This window comes from Notolepis coatsorum, assembly GCF_963971535.1.
Source record: "Notolepis coatsorum genome assembly, chromosome: 7".
Taxonomy (NCBI): domain Eukaryota; kingdom Metazoa; phylum Chordata; class Actinopteri; order Aulopiformes; family Paralepididae; genus Notolepis; species Notolepis coatsorum.
This window is the reverse complement of record NC_140171.1, coordinates 3,148,735-3,167,722: the sequence shown is the minus strand read 5'-3', so window position 1 is coordinate 3,167,722 and position 18,988 is coordinate 3,148,735. Positions and strand designations below refer to the sequence as shown.

Genomic DNA, 18,988 nt, shown 5'->3' with positions numbered 1-18,988 from the left:
GACACAGCCTTGCTGGAACTAGTTCTCATAGCCAAGGGCCTAGTTGTTGTGTGATATTTAGTTTGTATGTAAAGTTGAATAGTTTTGTATTTTTGCTCTTATTTTCAAATGGAATTTCTTTATATGTAAATGCTATGTTATTGTAATTAGTTTGGCTGCAGCCTGTTTTTCCACTGGTGAACAAAAGGAGAAAATAAAAACAAACCACCGGGTGATGATGACCTTCCTCAGACTCTATTGTTCCACCGCTTGGCCACATCCTAACAATGGTCAATAACAAATAAATATACAGTGATATAAACAGTTACCATCCAACAATCTAAATATACCGTGATATACATTTTATATCCATACCCCCCCCCCATATTGTATCACTTGTGCTATAAGCTTTGAATAAACCTTTTTTTTATTTAAATTTTCTTTATATATTTGTACAGAAAGACGACAGACACTGAAGTCAAACGCCTGATGGAAGAAGAAGCTGAGGACAAGGTGGAGGAGAGGAGGACAGAAGAGAGGGATGATAACATGGAAGGTCCTCCTACTAAAGAAAACACGGATGAGTCAGCAGAAGGGTGAGAACGTTCTTTCATCTCAAGATAATCTGTTGATATCCTAGAGTTCCATAGTAAGTACCTTTTAATTCCTAAAGCACATTTTAAACAAAGTGATGGCACTATAAATAAAACACAGTAAAACATGGTAAAAAAGAAAGCAATACATATACGACAAATACGATTAAACAAGTACGTTTACAAGTAAATATACAACATGAAACCGAGTAGGTGTGAGATCAGACTATCCAGGCTAAAAAAGTCCAGTTTAAGAGCTAAAAGGCCTGGCAAACAGGTCAGACATCAGGTAGGTTTATAACCTGGTAAACAGGTAGGTTATTAACCTGGTAAACAGGTAGGTTTATAACCTGGTAAACAGGTAGGTTTATAACCTGGTAAACAGGTAGGTTATTAACCTGGTAAACATGTAGGTTTATAACCTGGTAAACGGGTAGGTTTATAACCTGGTAAACAGGTAGATTATTAACCTGGTAAACAGGTAGGTTTATAACCTGGTAAAGAGGCAGGTTTATAACCTGGTAAACATGTAGATTATTAACCTGGTAAACAGGTAGGTTATTAACCTGGTAAACAGGTAGGTTTTTAACCTGGTAAACAGGTAGGTTATTAACCTGGTAAACATGTAGGTTATTAACCTGGTAAACGGGTAGGTTTATAACCTGGTAAAGAGGCAGGTTTATAACCTGGTAAACGGGTAGGTTATTAACCTGGTAAACAGGTAGGTTTTTAACCTGGTAAACAGGTAGGTTTATAACCTGGTAAACAGGTAGGTTATTAACCTGGTAAACATGTAGGTTTATAACCTGGTAAACAGGTAGGTTTATAACCTGGTAAACAGGTAGATTATTAACCTGGTAAACAGGTAGGTTTATAACCTGATAAAGAGGCAGGTTTATAACCTGGTAAACATGTAGATTATTAACCTGGTAAACAGGTAGGTTATTAACCTGGTAAACAGGTAGGTTTTTAACCTGGTAAACAGGTAGGTTTATAACCTGGTAAACAGGTAGGTTATTAACCTGGTAAACATGTAGGTTATTAACCTGGTAAACGGGTAGGTTTATAACCTGGTAAAGAGGCAGGTTTATAACCTGGTAAACAGGTAGGTTATTAACCTGGTAAACAGGTAGGTTTTTAACCTGGTAAACAGGTAGGTTTATAACCTGGTAAACAGGTAGGTTATTAACCTGGTAAACATGTAGGTTATTAACCTGGTAAACGGGTAGGTTTATAACCTGGTAAAGAGGCAGGTTTATAACCTGGTAAACAGGTAGGTTATTAACCTTGTAAACAGGTAGGTTTTTAACCTGGTAAACAGGTAGGTTTATAACCTGGTAAACAGGTAGGTTATTAACCTGGTAAACATGTAGGTTATTAACCTGGTAAACGGGTAGGTTTATAACCTGGTAAAGAGGCAGGTTTATAACCTGGTAAACAGGTAGGTTTATAACCTGGTAAAGAGGTAGTTATATAGTCGTACTGGCGAATCTTGTCTCGCTCTTTTGCCTATCGAGATATACCTCATCTCCAGTACCTACTGTACTACATGAACGAAAACAAAACACCCTTGCACTTGACCAGGCCCCGCCCCAGTGACCTCCCTATAAGTCACCAGGCGTGGTCACACTCGCCCTTCCTCTTTTTCGTTTTCCATCATGGCGGTTGCAATGCACCCTGTGTAACTAGCATTTATGAAGTGTAAAGAGAAATTGAACAATGCCGGAGATTTGCCAGCCCCTGGAATCTTCTCGGCATGTTCCAACGGCGCTCGTATGGGTTCTGCGGTCCTGCAGCTGGATGCATCTCGATGCATCTCTGCGTCGGGCCTGTACTGGGGTTTCCTCGTCTTGTTGACAGCAGACAGAGGGACGTCACGCGATGTGTAGCTATCGGGCTAACTCGCATCCAGGTAGGATCTGCGCCACTAGGCATAACAATGCTGGCGTTGGTGATGCTGCTCGAGTTGTCCCGGGAGACAACCGAGTTGTGTATTGGCGCAAGGGGCAGGATATCTGGGTAAACGTTGTTGTTTTCCCGGTTATCCTGGAGCACGCGGCTAACGCTATGCTATTTGCTGGGTTACTGTTTCTATTTTGATTCCCCGCTGAGTAGGGATGACCCCCGGACCCCGGTTTTAAACGGGAACCGCTACTATATTAGAAAATACCGGAGTATTTATAAGCTCCAACGTCATCGGTACTGCTATCGATACTCTAGAGAAATTATTATTATTATTATTTAAAAGTTGCGAACTATCTCTCCTTTCTCTGTCTCTGCACGAGAAGCGAGCCGCAGCGAGTCATTATTACACACACCCCTCGCGAGTCGCTACACATACGGGTACTTCTTATTATACATACGGGTACTCCTTAGTGTTCCTCCTTAGTGCTGTCCCCGACGCCCGTGCTGAAGCGCGCTGCACACAGACAGCTCTGCCTCTGCATGCACTGAGTCGTGAGCGAAGCGTTCTAAAGTATGGATATACTTTACAAGGGTCAATGCCGACAACGCACGTTGCCACAAGTGCAACAAAACATTTGCCAGTAAGGGTGGCAATACGAGCAATCTATCAAAACATTTGTTGGCAAAACACGATATTAGTGTGCAGAAATGCGCCGTATTTGACTGCCTTGCGCGCACTGTTCCATCTGCATCCACGTCCACTGCAGCCGGTAAGCCAAGATACGGAGTTTCCTAGGCTAATAACGAATTATTACAAATAGGCTAATAAACAAAATAATTGTTTAGCTACAAATACTACAATCTAAAAACTTTTTATAGATCGTCAAGCTGAGGCGTCAGCCACCAATGTGTCCCAGGCCAGTGAGCCCACCACACATCCTCCCTCTACCTCCACCACCCAAAGTCCTTTCTCCCTAGCAGCTAGAGGAATGATGACAGAGGATAGGGTGAACGAGTGTCACAGGGCTGTGACAAAGTTTGTTGTCAAAGGCCTGCACCCATTCTCTACAGTGGAGTCCAAGGGCTTTAGGTAACAACTAATCATTCAGTGTATATCGTTTTTTTTATACATAGTTGTCTAACTTGTCTGTTGTTGTTGTTGTTATAAGTTATTATTGAAGCAGCTATTCCCACCACTCCACACAAATTTACAATAATTCAATCATTTCTAATCTTTACTGTAGGGAGATGACTAATGTTCTCAACTGCAAATATACCCCTCCCTGCAGGAATGTCCTCAGTAACACACTGATTCCTGCCTGGTATAATGTTGAAAAGGCCAATGTTATCACATAGCTTAAAGATGTGCCAAAGTTAGCCTTTACATCGGATGGGTGGACCAGCTTAACTCAGGACCACTACTACTAAATAAAATAGAAAGTCACAAAATAGTTAATTTATCTGACTGCTTGTATTAATTGATAAAAAAGTAGCCATGTGCAGTAATATAGTTATATAAAAGAATAATAAAGCAATGTCGATTCTGTTCTTAATAATTTTATTGCTAAATCAAAAAGAACCGATAAGAGTATCGATAAAGTACCGAACCGTTAAGCAGTATCGATAAGAGTAGTAGTATCGATAAAATCCTAACGATACCCATCCCTACCGCTGAGAGATGTCTTTTTAAAAGGTCTTCCCTCCTCTTAACCATTCATGCTGACGGTCAATCGGTGTCTACTGTTGGGAGTATTGCAGGGATTTGTTTATTTTTTTCATGGGTGAATGGGCTGAGGTCTAGGGCTGGTGTGCTTTTTGTGAATATTATGAATGGTATGCGGGACTGGTTTTCTCTGGTCCGCATCCCCTTAACGTTGTGTGTATGGGCTAGCCCATGCTACAGTGTATTGGTGGTGTTTTTAGTTCATTTATTCATTAACCCCTTCATGGGTGCACACCACAGTGGAGGTTGCTGGTTGCAACCACCACTGGTGCTCTGCTCCGTGTTTATGAAGCAGGTGGCATCAGTCTTTTTCCTCTGGCATGTTGAAACAGTGCCCCGCCCGGCCGACGCCATGAGGTGGGTCGGCCCGGCGGATGGCTGGTGGGCTGTTAAGCCTGTACCGCCACGGTATAGAATTAGCAGCGGTTAGTAACTTTGTTCGCATTGCTGTTTATTTCTGTCAAAAATGGTGTCTGGTGGCGGGGCCATGAGGGCCAGCCAACGTCGAAACATCGCGTGAGGTTGTTGACGTTATTAGCTTTGACCTAGCCGCAAGCTATAACCGCAGGGAGGGCTAGGATGCTGTCAATGTTTGTTTACAGACATCTTGGTTGGATTGGTCTCCCTTTGAGGGGGTGAGAAGTTAAAAAGAATGTTTCCCTCCTCACGGCTCCCCTCTCCGCAGAGGATCTTTGGTCTTCCGCTGGAGCGCGGGCGGTATTGGACCTAGGCCCCACACCGCCTCACGCCGCGCAGCCAAAGGTGAGAGCACGGCCTCGCCAGCGGCTGTGGCGAGGCCCTCAACCGGCGGCCATGTTTCCCCCACCGGAGGTACCCTGGGCGTTAAGTCAACAGGTGTCCACAAGGCTGACAGCCTTGGCGGCCGAGGGATCGGCCACATTGGATGAGCACGGCCTGAGAAACCGTCGCCATCCTGCCGTGTGCAGCCCGCTCTCCGATCACTCCCTCCCCCAACACCAGCGGAAAAGGGGCTCTGATTTGTTTTCCTTTGGCTGCGGGCCGCAGGCCTTCAATGAAGCGCATGCGGCCCCACATTTCGCTTCTCATGGGGACAGGGGCTGACACCCAGTTGATGGCTGAGCCTGGGTCTCTCCATGAGAATGTTGTGCTGTCAAGTGGCTCCCATACCATAAGCTGTGTTTGGTTGAGCCTGGTGTTACGTCTGTCAACTACAAGTGTTGTCAGCAGGGGGGCTCGAGACCTTTTTTGAGGCAAACAGTGCAGGCTTCCCCGACCTCGCCTTCGCCCGGCCGGGTATCACGTTGGTGCCACGTTGGTGCATGATTTGGGTGGTAGTAATATCACTGCAGGGCTACGGTGTGTAGGAACCCATGGGGGCCTCACACCTTGCATGTCCAGCTGCAGAACAACTCCTCAGCCTGTTCTGAGGGGTGTTCAGTGGGGGAGCTTTTGTCACCTAGTATGATGTCAGTTGAACACTGTCAGGTGGGGGCCTGGTTCTCCTCCATAGACCTGTAGTATGCGTATTTGCATCTCCCATCCTAGGGCTTACCTACGTTTCCTTTGCAGGGTTTAGCGTATGAGTACCAGAGGCTGCCGTTCGGTTTTTCTCTAGCTCCCTGCATCTTCACCAAGTGGGGGCCTCTGCGTCGTCAGGGGTTACGAAGTGTATTCTGCCCTGACGACGTTCTGGTCCTTGGCGGTCAAGGTGGATTGTCAGGTCTCATACCAGGCAGGTGGTGGAATTCCTCACCAGCCTGGGGTTTGCTGTAGACTGGAAGTAGAGTACTCCTCTTCCCAGTCAACGGGTGGAGTACTATGGGCATCCCTCTCAGAGCATGTTATCGACACGCTCGGGAGGTTCCGTCCTAGGACGGTTACGGCGCTGTCCGTGATACGCCTGCTCGGTATGATGGCATCTGCTCATTCCGTGGTCCCTCTTGGCCTCCTCTTCACCTCATGAGGAGGATACGGAGGTGGTTTTTCCAGTATGGAAATAGACCCGGTGAGAGGCAAGTGGAAGCGGCTAAGGTTCCCGTGTCAGTACTGGGGGACCTCGCCCTCTGGGGAGGGCCTGGGGCCCTCACCAGGGGGGTCCCCATGGGCAGTAGGCTGTCACACGTCACGGTTTTCACCGACGCCTCCCTCACTGGGGACGCGTCGGGCCAACACAGTAGGGGGCAGCTGGCAAGACCATGCTGCCCGGTCTGCGCTACGTTCAATGTGTTGGTATTGAAGGCGGTCCTTCTGGTCCTCAAACGGTGTTTGATCAGGACGGACAATACGACGTCAGCGTCGTATATCGACAGACGGGGAGGAGTACGCTCCCCCCGTCTGCACCGGGCGGCTGGCTATGGGCGTTCTCCATCTGCGCATCCTGAGGGCTCTCCACATCCCCGGCAGGGTGAATGTGGGTACAGGTGTGATGTCGCGGGCGGTCCTCACCCTGACTAGTGGGGATTACGTCCAGACATAGTCAGGCAGGTCTGGGACCGATGCCGTGGCCGCCTGGGATTCTTTCCCCCATACATCTGTTAGGTCAGTTGTTGGGGCGGGTACGTTGAGGAGCGCAGGACCTTGATCCTGATTGCGCCGGACTGGGGTGCAGCTGTGTGGTTCCCGGTCCTGATCCAGCTCTTGGTAGCCCCGTCGTGGCCTGTTCCTTGGTCATCGCGGGCCCTCTCTCAAGCGCACGGTGTGTGGGGAGCTTTCACCCTAGACAATGTGAAGACCACACATTATGCATGTCCAGCCGCAGAGCAGGCCATCCCCAGCGGGCTAATCGCTTGGCTAAAATGGGACAATGCTCAGCGGGGGAGCCGCCTCATTCACCAGGAGTGATGACTGCCGCCCCCCCCTCCCGTTTCAGAGCACCCCTTTCTGTCGGGGTCCCCCCTTTTGGGTGCAATTGCCCCGACCCCAGCCTCGTTGGCAGGGTCAGGGTTCGCAATGCATAGCGGGAGGGACCGGGTTACCTATCTACGCTTCTTAGCGGACCAGCGCCAGTTGGCTGCGAGGCCGCTTGGCGATTTTCACCACGTGTGGCTACAGAAGTGCCACGTGTCTGTGTGGATGGAGAGAACGTTGAGAGCGGGGCTCGTGTTGCAATTTGCACACCCCCACCCTCCGTTTTTTGGGTTCTGAAACACTATTATCAGAGTCCACGGCAGCGACAGCCCTGGCCGACGAGATTCAATCTCTGTTGGCGAAGCAGGCCATCGTTGCGGTCCCATGGGAGGACACAATGAGTGGTGTTTACTCCCGATATTTTCTGGTGCCCAAGAAAACGGGGGTATCAAACCCATACTGGACCTGTCCACGCTCAATCGCTTGATTGCGGTGAAAAGGTTTAGAATGTTGACCGTCAAACACCTGTTATGCGCTGTCAGAGTGGGAGACTGGTTCACCTCCATAGACCTCAAGGATGCGTATTTTCACATTCCGATCTTCCCTCCTCACAGGAAATACCTGCGCTTCCTGTTTCAGGGAATAGCGTATGAGTACCAGAGACTGCCATTCAGCTACTCTCTGGCCCCTCGCACTTTCACCAAGTGCTTGGAGACCGTGCTGGGACCTCTGCGTCGTCAGGGAATACAAATTCTATTCTACCTGGACGACATTCTGGTCCTCAGCCGGTCGGAGGAGGTCGCCAGGTCTCACACCAGGCAGGTGGTCGAACACCTCACCAGCCTCGGTTTTGCTGTGAACTGGGAGAAGAGTACTCCTCTTCCCAGCCAACAGGTGGAGTACTTGGGCTTGATTCTAAGCTCAAGGTCTATGAGGGCAACCCTCTCAGAGCGGCGTCGAGAGGATATTCTCGGTGCGCTCAGGGGGTTCCCTCCTGGCAGGACAGTTACGGCATGGTTCGTGATGCGCCTGCTCGGCCTGATGGCATCTGCTCACTCTGTGGTCCCGCTGGGCTCTTTATGAGGAGGATACAGGGGTGGTTTTTCAGTATGAAAATAGACCCTGTGAGAGGCAAGTGGAAGCGGCTGAAAGTCCCTGCTTCAGTGCTGGGGAACCTCGACCACTGGGGGGCGGGGGCCCTCACCGGCAGGGTCCCCATGGGCAGCAGGACATCGCACGTGACAGTCAGTGGAAACATTATGAAGAGGAAAGAGAAATTAAAGAACGTTGGACTACCGCCGGAATTCCCCCAGCCCCCGGGTTTTCCCCAGCGCGTCCGGATGGGATTTCGGCCCTACGCTGGACTTTCTTCAGATTCCCGCAGTGGACTGGTGAACGTCGCACGTTTTGCCCAGACATGGTAGAGTGGCACCCCGACCGGAAGCCGACGCCGAGGGGCGAGTCGGCCCGGCAGATGGCTGAGTGGGCTGATGAAGCTTATATCGCCGCAGTACAGAATCTAGCGCCAACAAATAACATTGCTCAGTTAGCTGCTTTTCTGTATAAAAATGGTGTCAGGCGGTGGGGTCTTGGGGCCGGTCGACGCCAAGACCCTCACTCAGGGTTTTGAGGTTATACAGCTTTTAACGCAGCCGCAAGCTATAACCTCAGGGAGGGGGATGACGCTTTCAACATTTATGCACAGATATCTGTGGTTGGAGCAGTCCCCCGTGGAGGAGGAGGGGGGAATTCCCCTCCTCAGGGCCGCCCTCTCCGTGGATGGACGCCGCCCCACACCGCACGACCAGAGGTGCGAGTATTGTCTCATCAGCGGCTGCTGCGAGACCCCCGACCAGTGGCCTTGTGACAACCTGGAAACAGAGAGACAGGCTCTCACGGTCCCGACAGACCTGGGCGGCTGTGGGACCGGGCGAATTAGATGGCCTCGGCTCCCCCCGGGGAGTAGACCGCCGCCATCTCAGTGTCTAGCAGGACATCGCACGTGACAGTCTTCTCCGACGCCTCCCTCACAGGATGGGTGGGGGACATGTCTGACCAAGGCGGTAGGAGGCAGCTGGCCTGCTCAGTCTGCCCTACATATCAATGTGTTGGAATTGAAGGCAGTGCTTTTAGTCCTCAAACGGCTCCGCCCTCATGTGGTGGGCGAGCACGTTCTAATCAGGATGGACAGCACGACGTCAGCGTCATATATCAACAGACAGGAGGGAGTGCGCTCTCGCAATCTGCGCAGCCTGAGGGCTCTCCACATCCCCGGCAAGGAGAATGTGGGTGCAGATTTTATGTCATAGGGAGGTCCCCACCCAGACGAGTGGGGACTACATCGAGGCATAGTCAGACAGATCTGGAGCCAATTCAGGGAGGCCGTGGTGGACCTGTTTGCGAGCAGTCAGTCCTACCAGTGCCCCCTGTGGTTCTCAGTCAGTCGGAAGGACAACCCCCCTCTGGGAGTGGATGCTATCTATCTGATAGCCCAGCTGTTGGAGCGGGTACGTCAGGAGTGCAAGACTTTGATCCTGGTTGCGCCGGACAGGGGGTCAGCCGTGTGGTTCCCGGCCTTGATTCAACTCCTGGTGGCCCCGCCGTGGCCTGTCCCCTGGTCGCCAGGGGCGCTCTCTCAGGCACGCAGCACGTTGTTTCGGCCGCCTGTCCTGGGGCAGCCTCTAATGGCTTGGCTGCTGAGAGGTTACATTTAGAGGGGATGCGTCTTAACACTACTGTGATTAACACCATCCAGAACGTGTGCGCTCCGTCCACTATCGCGGTTTACGCAGGGAAGTGGCATATGTTTCAGGAGTGGTGTGAGACTGAGAGCCTGGACCCGGTAGCATGTCCCCTGAACTCTGTTCTGTCCATCCTCCAGTCTATCCTGGATAGGCTGTCGGCCTCGACAGTGAAGGTGTATACCGCGGCTATATCTTCTTGTCATGTGGGCTTTGAGGGCAGAACGCTGTTCAGCCACCCTCTCGTGAGACTGTTCCTGCTGGGTGCCTCAAGCCTGTTGAACGCGCTCTGTCCCCAAGCTGAGTGAGTCTTTAGTTGACGGCAAAAGGTTGGACGGGATTCGGCTGTCCTAACTGGGATGGGTAGTTCATTCCACCATTGTGGGGCAAGGACTGAGAATAGGCGGCTTCTCTTTGATGACCTTCCGGGAGCTTGGATAGGAGTAGGTCTGAGGCGGCCAGAAGATGCAGAGCGTAGGGGTCTTGAGGGTGTGTAGTTAGAGACCATTGACCGGAGGCAGGCGGGAGCGGTTCCCTTTGCCGCACGGTATGCTAGGTCGAGGGCCTTGAAGCGGATACGTGCAGCAATGGGGAGCCAGTGCAGGTCCCTAAGAAGTGGGGTGACATGGGCCGACTTCGGTAGGTTTGAGATCAGGCGGGCCGCTGCGTTTTGAATGAGTTGAAGAGGCTTGGTGGCAGTGGCCGGGAGGCGTGTATCACTTCCGCAACGGATTTGATTTCTGGGGTTGGCCTGATTGGCCGCGACGGCCACGTGACACGCCGTGGCACGCCCCCGCGGCAGCCGCAGTGGCAAGCGCGCTGCTGCTGGAGTTCACTTCGCCTTTCACATCGCTGCTGTTTAATAATATTGTTGCGTTGGCGAAAGCAGGATGAGAGAGCGTAGATTTCAGTGTGTATCATTTAATCATTTAACATTTGAAAGGCATACATTGTTGTCATACAGAAGTACAGAATACTTTTATCCAAAATGCTTCTTACTGTTAGAGACTGTGCTAGACAAATGAATGACTAATTCGGTCAGAAATAGCGTAACTAATAACGTTAGTAAGCACTGCTTATATGCTTATTATGTCTGCGGGGTACAGTAAACGTTTCTCCCGGTACATTCTGAAGAGCACACCGCTGTATGTTGGAGAACCAGCGGTCTTCCGCTCCTCCTCACTCGAGTGAGAGCAAAGCCGTGCGAGGGGGGCGGCACCTCGGCACAGCTCAGCCCTGTGTGACGCGAGCAGGAAGGAGGAGATGGGAGTCCTTCCAATCGGAATATGTTGTTTCTTTACACATAATGTTGGATTATGAATATGTCTTTATAGCTATGCTGCCAGGCTGGTCCGCGACCCTCCGTGCTGCGATCACCAGCGGGGAGAATATGCTCACGCGAGCGGCATCGCTGAGCTCTCGCGTCCGCTGGAGCAAACCAGAGACTGTTTTATTATGGGGCTTATGCCGAGAAGCAGTAACACAACATTGCAACTGTTGTGTTACTGCTTTCTGACCGAATTAGTCATTCATTTGTAGCTATAAAGACATATTCATAATCCAACATATGTGTAAAGAATATGCGTGAGGAAGGCTGTGCTTCTCTGGCCTCAGCTCTGGGCTCCAACCCCTCCCACCTGATAGAGCTGGACCTGAGCTTCAATCACCCAGGAGACTTGGGAACAAAGCTGCTCTCCGATAGACTGAACGACCCGAATTGTACACTGGAGAAACTCAAGTTAGTGCAGTGCACATACTGTTATGCATGGGGAATTATTACTTTGAGCAATATTATTAATCTAGTTACTTTCATAGCCACGCTGAAGGTCCCTGGTTCAACATCTGTTCTTCTCTCTCCACAGTTTGGACCATGATGAGGAGCACTGGATCAACCCACAGCTGCTGAAGAAATGTAAGGATTTGACATGTTTGATCATTTTACTCATCAACATTTTTTATTGTTTTGACAGAACAATGGTGGACCGTATAAAGAGCAGCTACACACATGATCATTTTGGTGGCATGTTGCTGCGCTAGTGCTTGATAATAGGCTTGTTTGAGATGACTGATTGCTCACCGCGAAAATAGCAACACGTTCTCATCAGAAAACGTAAATAAAGTACTAATTTACCACAGGAAAAAAGGTACATGTACATTATGTTATAACCACAAGTAATAAAATAAGTATCTGCGAAAGTCCATAACAAACAACTCGACCAGGAGTCGAACAAACAATGATTATGATCACGGGCGAGTTCTCTCACCACTAGACACCCACGCTGATACAAACACAGCAATACTATGATGAAGATTCATTTGAACCTTTAACGGTTATGCTTAAGATAGAAAATTAGTGTAAAGGTTATGGTTAATTTAAGTTAATAGTGTGGTTATGTTTTTGAATTTTTTATTTTATTCGATTTTATTAGGAAAAAGTATCATACAGGGCTCGAAATTAACTTTTTTACTTGGTAGCACTGGTGCTCCCAACTTCAAAAGGTTTGGAGCACCAGCTAAAATTTAGGAGCACCAGCAAAGATTTAGGACCACCCACCAAAATGTAAGGAGCACCAACAATATAAAATTATATGTAATCAGGGCCTGGAATTAACTTTTTGACTCACCGGCCAGTGGTAGATGGGGAAAATCTACCCGCCAAGTATATTTCTTACCGGCCCAAGAAAAAACACATTTTTGTGTCACATATATATATCAAATGTAAAGACTAACTCAAAAGATAACACACATATACTGTACATATGACACATATAACGATATATAATAATAATAATAATAATAATAATAATAATAATAATAATAATAATAATAATAATAATAATAATAATAATAATAATAATAATAATAATAATAATAATAATAATAATAATAATAATAATAATAATAATAATAATGCAGGACCTCTTTAGGGGTCTTTATTCGGCATGCAACGAACTGGACATGCAATGGGAGCGGCACACACACACTGGGATACACACACACACACACACATGCATTGTCTTTTTCTCAGTCGCCGATGCGATTGAGTCTCTGCACTTGACCCATCCCGTCTATGTGTACATGTAAGTAAGTACCGATAACTTAATATAACGTTCAGAAACAGCAGCAGTCTTTCAAGTGTATTTAAAGGTATGTGCTTGTTTGTCAGGTATATGTACAGAGATCAGTACAGTACAGGTAGTGCAGGAATACTTGCATGATTGACGGCCTTTATGGTGGTTGTATTCCATTGGATGTCCTTTTCTGTACAGTTGCACATTGCTGTACTCCACCCAGTAGGTATGGGAGTTTTCCGTTATTTGTCATGTTTTCAAACTCTCTTTGGGTGTTTGCAATTCATGGGAAGTATCTAATATCTTGGTACAGTGGGCAGGTTGTTAGGAAGTGTAGCTCTGACATGGCTGTTAGCCTATAGCCACAGAGGTTCTTGAGGAGAGGCGCCGATTTAATCCGGGATACAGAGATGCAGCCAATGTGACAATGGCTCTGTTCATGGTCACGAATGGATTCCAGCTTCATTGATTTACTACCGATGACAAACGTGTTGTTTCTGTTTTTCCTTTTGACATACTTGCGGCACACAGAACAACTCATCACTACAGCCCAGCGTCATACTGTAGCCAGTCTCTTGAAACACCGCTATCTCCAAACTACCACTCCTCTCGAAACTTTCTTTTGTTAGGTGGTCTCGCTCTCGCTGCCGCGGTGGGTTTTATTTTTAGCGGTCGGCTTACTCCTTCCATAGTTCCACATATTTGTAACCCATTTAACGTTATAGCAGCCAACGCTAGCTCCTTACAGTGCAAGCAGGCGCCACGGGCAGTCAGGACAGAAGAGTAGCGGATGTGACGTCGGTAAACAAGCCACAAATTAGGCCCGTCGTAAGACCAAAACACACCACAGTTTTAATTATTTTACATTACTATTTTGTTACCCGCCACATGGCGGACAGCAGTGGTGCGTTATTGAAATCAACTGGGATTGCACGCACCTAATGGCGCCACGTGCACGCGCGCTCCTGGCGCGTGCGCGCGATCCCGCGAATGCGCATTTAATGTCCCCTCGCTTGAGCACAGACTACAGACAGTGCCTAATTGCCTCTACGAATGGAATGTAACACATGTCATTCACAACAAGTTAGGTGTGAATGTATCTGAGAACGTATTTAACACACCTGACGACCGGCGCTATTGATATGCAAATAGCGAGTACTTATCTGGGCTTGCACGTAGTGCACCCCCGTCCCATGAAGAACGCATGCCTGGCGGACAGACCACGAAAGGGAGTGATTGAAGGCTAATCTTAACTAATCTAAAATCAGCATTAAAGGTAAGAACGTCAAGCTCATGTTTGATTGGTTAGAATGGTCACTGTCAACTCACAAGGCACATACTGAGTGTACAAACTAGCAAATGTACAGAGAAAGGGACGTTCGGGGAGGGGGGGAGGAGGTCGCACCAGAACAATTATTTGCACTCGCACAAATGCTCCCAATTATTATCTTAGTCTGACATAATCGTAATAGTCTTGTTGTGATTTGTTCTTTTGAACCTGATAAGGGCTCTGTCTCTACTCCTGATGGACTCCAATATCTCCTGAGTAATTTAGTTTGGCAGTGTTCTGCTTTACCCCAATGTGTTTAATTGGAGCCAGTAAATCCAGCACTGATAGAAATGTCTCTTTAAAGAGATTCCATGCCTCATCTTCGTCTTTACTGCTCAGTATGTCAATCCAATTTATCTCACTCAGTGATTCAATAAAGTGGTCTTTTGAATAGTGTTTCATTGTCCTTGTTTTTACATAATCCCTTTGAGCGTGGGGAGCTTTAGTGCGTTTGCGGGTACAATATAACCATATGCTCACTGAGGCCATAGGCTAACACTCCTGACTGGCTAATCTTCTCTGAATCAGATACCACGATCAGATCTAAAGTTGTTCTACTGCTGACACAAATACGCGTTGGTTCTTTTATCAGTTAGGATTAGGGTTAAGTTATAGTTAGTTTAAGGTAACAGTGTGGTTAAGGTAACAGTGTGGTTAGGGTTAAGGTTAGTTTAAGGTAACAGTGTGGTTAAGGTTAGTTTAAGGTAACAGTGTGGTTAGGGTTATGGTTAGTTTACAGTGACAGTGTGGTTAAGGTTAGGGTTTGGGTGAGGCTATCAGAAAAGTGTGTCTCTGTAGTCTTGAGGTAAAGGCATGCGAGTGTCCAGGGTTCATCTTAGTTTCCCGTTGTTCATCTTAGTCTGAAGCCTAGTAAGCCTGATATCTCCCTTAGTCTGAAGCCTAGTAAGCCTGATATCTCCCTTAGTCTGAAGCCTAGTAAGACTAATATCTCCCTTAGTCTGAAGCCTAGTAATCCTGATATCTCCCTTAGTCTGAAGCCTAGTAAGACTAATATCTCCCTTAGTCTGAAGCCTAGTAAGACTAATATCTCCCTTAGTCTGAAGCCTAGTAATCCTGATATCTCCCTTAGTCTGAAGCCTAGTAAGACTAATATCTCCCTTAGTCTGAAGCCTAGTAAGCCTGATATCTCCCTTAGTCTGAAGCCTAGTAATCCTGATATCTCCCTTAGTCTGAAGCCTAGTAAGACTAATATCTCCCTTAGTCTGAAGCCTAATCCTGATATCTCCCTTAGTCTGAAGCCTAGTAAGACTAATATCTCCCTTAGTCTGAAGCCTAGTAAGACTAATATCTCCCTTAGTCTGAAGCCTAGTAAGACTAATATCTCCCTTAGTCTGAAGCCTAGTAAGCCTGATATCTCCCTTAGTCTGAAGCCTAGTAAGCCTGATATCTCCCTTAGTCTGAAGCCTAGTAATCCTGATATCCCTTAGTCTGAAGCCTAGTAAGACTAATATCTCCCTTAGTCTGAAGCCTAATCCTGATATCTCCCTTAGTCTGAAGCCTAGTAAGACTAATATATCCCTTAGTCTGAAGCCTAGTAAGCCTGATATCTCCCTTAGTCTGAAGCCTAGTAATCCTGATATCTCCCTTAGTCTGAAGCCTAGTAAGACTAATATCTCCCTTAGTCTGAAGCCTAGTAAGCCTGATATATCCCTTAGTCTGAAGCCTAATCCTGATATCTCCCTTAGTCTGAAGCCTAGTAAGACTAATATCTCCCTTAGTCTGAAGCCTAGTAAGACTAATATCTCCCTTAGTCTGAAGCCTAGTAAGACTAATATCTCCCTTGGTCTGAAGCCTAATCCTGATATCTCCCTTAGTCTGAAGCCTAGTACGACTAATATCTCCCTTAGTCTGAAGCCTAGTAAGCCTGATGGCTCCCTTAGTCTGAAGCCTAGTAAGACGAATATCTCCCATTAGTCTGAAGCCTAGTAAGACTAATATTTCCCTTAGTCTGAAGCCTAATCCTGATATCTCCCTTAGTCTGAAGCCTAGTAAGACTAATATCTCCCTTAGTCTGAAGCCTAGTAAGCCTGATATCTCCCTTAGTCTGAAGCCTAGTAAGACTAATATCTCCCTTAGTCTGAAGCCTAGTAAGCCTAATATCTCCCTTAGTCTGAAGCCTAGTAAGACTAATATCTCCCTTAGTCTGAAGCCTAGTAAGACTAATATCTCCCTTAGTCTGAAGCCTAATCCTGATATCTCCCTTAGTCTGAAGCCTAGTAAGACTAATATCTCCCTTAGTCTGAAGCCTAGTAAGCCTAATATTTCCCTTAGTCTGAAGCCTAGTAAGACTAATATCTCTGGTTAATAACATCTGGTTGATGTGCGGTTTCCCATGTGGGGGACCAGGTTCAGATCCATGTTGTTACACACAGACCCACAGCATCTGTATGAAGTGTAATATTTCTATCTGATTTAACAGGATTAAAAAAGTAGAGTTTTAGTCACCAAACATGTGTGTGAGCTTGTAAACTTGTGTGGATGAAAACACACAGAGACTCAAACACTGGATGCTTCACACACACACACACACACACACACACACGCACACGCAAAGAGACTCTCACACCGGATGCTTCACACACACACGCACACACACAAAGAGACTCACACCGGAAGCTACACACACAGACACACACCGGATGCTACACACACACACACACACACACACACACACACACACACACACACACACACACACACACGCAAAGAGACTCTCACACCGGAAGCTACCCACATAGACACACCAGATGCTTCACACACACACACACACACACACACACACACACACAGACACAGACACAGACACACACAGACACACGCCACACACACACACACACTTTGTTACATGTCTGGCTGTGTGATGTCAACTTGTCAGCATGAAATAACCGCACCAGGATAGCTTAGCAAGTAGATAATCAGACGTTGTCGCTTTTGGAATTTACTCCACACCCATTTATTATTAAAAACATTGAATCAGGGCTATGAAATTACAATGCCTGGTCATACAGCATTCATTCAATGTACATAATCAACAAATAGTTTTCACAGACACAAGCCACATCGTTGAGAAGCATCCAGCTGCACAGCCGGAGAGCAAGGCTCCCAGGGCCGCGCTTTGGGGGCCGCGCTGTGAGGTCCGCGCTGTGGTTGGAGTATTGCGGCTTGGTCTCTGTGCACGAGACTGTGAGGAACGTGCGAAAACAATCGAAAGTAAGTAACGTTAGTGCATAACTAACACTTTAATAACTAAAAAGGAATATAAATATAGGAGAATTTGACAACCAAATTAACTATGATGGCGCAAGGGATTGAGATATAATAATTATTGTGTCTAATGGCACTGACTTCAACGACCGTAGCCTAAGTATTAACCTGCAAAACTAATCGTTAGTCCAACATTAGTTTAACGTTCTGTTATATTTCAATTGCCTTACTTACTTACTGCCTAAATATATGGTAACGGTATACTCTTGCTATACAGTATGTGGATATGATAAGTAAATGTATGATAAGATATGATGAAGTAAATAAGGAATGGTGAATATTACATGTATGTGTATACTGGATATTAACAGCAGTATTATAGGCATACAGCAGTATTGTACAGCAGTATTGTACAGCCAGCAATATTATACATTATTATACATGACTATTCTATGCAAGTAGGCTATGTCTAAGCTATTTTACAGTATTATACACGACCTATGTGCAATATGCATAAGACTATGAGCTATATGTGGGTATGTCCGGTTGTCTTGTGGTCAAAGTTATGTATGTGGAATCGTATAAGAATGTTCAATTTGACCAATTAGGCCCTTTCTTTTTCTAGATGCATATCACCATTAAAAATGGTGAATCTTGATGCACCACATGCTGCCAGCACTTTCATTGCCCTTTCTGCAATACATCCTTATTCAAACGAACAAGGTTGAGAGGTCCATTTTAAGCAGGCAGTTTCCTATGAAGGTAAAGTTGGCCAACATTCTCTGGGAAATGCAAATGGCTTTACAGTAGAGACCATTAGAGAAATTAATCAAAACTAACCCTTCTGTGATGTCTGTGGCAGGTAATAGGTATATGATTCAGATGTTGTAGCATATTCAATTGACAAATGATCTCTCTCTCTCTCTCTCTCTCTCTCTCTCTCTCTCTCTCTCTCTCTCTCTCTCTCTCTCTCTCTCTCTCTCTCTCTCTCTCTCTCTCTCTCTCTCTCTCTCTCTCTCTCTCTCTCTCTCTCTCTCTCTCTCTCTCTCTCTCTCTCTCTCTCTCTCTCTCTCTCAGGGGGAAGGAGTCCAGCTGGCACTGCATAGCTGTTCCTCCATCCATCCACCTATCTATTCTTCCCTACCTCCTTGTCAATAAAAAAATATAAACAAATAAAGCCGTTCCGTCCTCTGAGCTTTTAAAATTGACAAACTGGTTTAGGCAACTTAGATCACAAGTCAGTTTTGGGAAAGTTATGTGAACACAGAAGAGCTTGTGATAACGGCTGCAGTGGCTACTTTTGTGTTATATTGTTAAGATATTGTGTGAGCAAATAAAAATACATTTTATGAAGTATAGTTAATATAACTATATATTAATTTGAATGTAATGTATTAATGTATACTAACTATACATAATATTTTTAATTAATGTATAGTTAATTTACTCATACAGTATGCACATCCTCTGGCCTGTTTGTAGAACTTCCCTGTGTTGTTGACAAAGCTAAACCCTATTGATATGAAGTCGAATGGGAACATGAGAGGATTCAAGATTCAATATTGTTTATTGTCATGTGCACAGTTAAACAG

General features: G+C 46.6%; 1 long non-coding RNA gene across 2 annotated transcripts; it reads left to right on the top strand.

The window, feature by feature from the left end:
- Window positions 1–442: 442 nt before the first annotated feature.
- On the top strand, window positions 443–18,159 carry LOC311232097. Of its 2 annotated transcripts, none has more exons than XR_014619912.1 (4): window positions 443–575; window positions 11,633–11,682; window positions 17,241–17,402; window positions 18,022–18,159. It is a non-coding gene; the product is annotated as an uncharacterized lncRNA (long non-coding RNA). The 2 variants fall into 2 exon arrangements; XR_014619913.1 differs by having other exon boundaries at window positions 17,232–17,402.
- Window positions 18,160–18,988: the final 829 nt, after the last annotated feature.